Raw genomic sequence first — 1,171 nt, 5'->3', positions numbered from 1 at the left:
GCCAGGGCAACAGAACGAGAGACTCTGTCAGAAAGAAAAGAAGAGCGAGAGCGAGAGAGCGAGAGAAAGAAAGAAAGGAAGGGAGAGAAAGGAAAGAGAAGGAAGGGGGGGGGAGAGAGAGAGAGAGAGAGAGAGAGAGAGAGAGAGAGAGAGAGGAGAAAACTATTAAAAAATTCGGGACCAGATCCATCGGTCGGTACTCAGAAGCGTGACGATCGGGTGTTCCCGAGCACGTGTGAGATGTGTCTTCTCCCTGACGCCGCGTTTCCTCCACACACACATCACCCATCTGCCGTGGAAAAAAAGCAACAAAAAGAGAGAAAGAGATTAAGAAGGGAAAATGGAAACAGGGCAAAAGAGGAAGAAAGAAAGAAATTTCGAAAAAAAGAGACCAAAGTCACAGCGAGAAGGAAGAATACTGAGCCCAGAGCGACACCTAGTGACCACACCGTCACAAGCACCCTAGGGCCCCAATTCGCCAGAGACATCTGGTGGACCCCAGGGCAACATGTGGTCGACCCGGGGCCATGGCGTCTGCAGCCGATTCCCAGGCGGGCACACGAGCCCGGGGAAACTCATTCTCAGCGCGGGGAGGAGGGGAGGGGAAATAATAGCAAAGTCACACCAGATCCCTTTCTAGTTCATAAACGTGTTGATTGCGTGTTCACGCGCACGTGTGAGAAGGGCCTCCTGGTGTGTCGGCACGTCACCCGCGTGACGTGAAACCATGAATCCGGGGGGGGGGGGGGAGCGGAAAGGCGGGCAGGAAAAGGCAAAGAGAGAATAGATAAAATGAAAGGACCAAAAAGAAAGTCACACAGCAGGGTAGGGGAGTGAGAGCAAGTCGAGAGACTGCAGACAGAAACTCCGAGAGGAGAGGAATGCTCCGGAGCGCCCCCTCGCCCCGCGCGAGAAGAATACCGATCGCAGGGTGATCCCTAGGGGCAGCGAGGCCAGAGAGACCAAATCCGTCCCGAAGCCTCCCTGTCAGGATGACAACCACAGACCAGACATCTGGTCAACCACCCAAGGACCAGACATCTGGTCAACCAGCGAACCCATGCGGAGGCCGCATGCAGCAGCGACATCTGCACGACCACTCAGGGTGCTCCCTGCCGGGAGGGTGTGTCTCTATGTGTGTGTGTCCGGGGGGGGGGGAGATTGCGATGAA

The 1,171-nt window shown here is 55.4% G+C and overlaps 1 pseudogene; it reads left to right on the top strand.

The window, feature by feature from the left end:
- The first annotated feature begins 628 nt into the window (after positions 1-628).
- On the top strand, positions 629-720 carry LOC138380502 (small nucleolar RNA U13; annotated as a pseudogene).
- Positions 721-1,171: the final 451 nt, after the last annotated feature.

The sequence above is a fragment of the Eulemur rufifrons genome, unplaced genomic scaffold (genome assembly GCF_041146395.1).
Source record: "Eulemur rufifrons isolate Redbay unplaced genomic scaffold, OSU_ERuf_1 scaffold_492, whole genome shotgun sequence".
NCBI lineage: Eukaryota > Metazoa > Chordata > Mammalia > Primates > Lemuridae > Eulemur > Eulemur rufifrons.
This window is presented reverse-complemented; position numbering and strand designations above follow the sequence as displayed.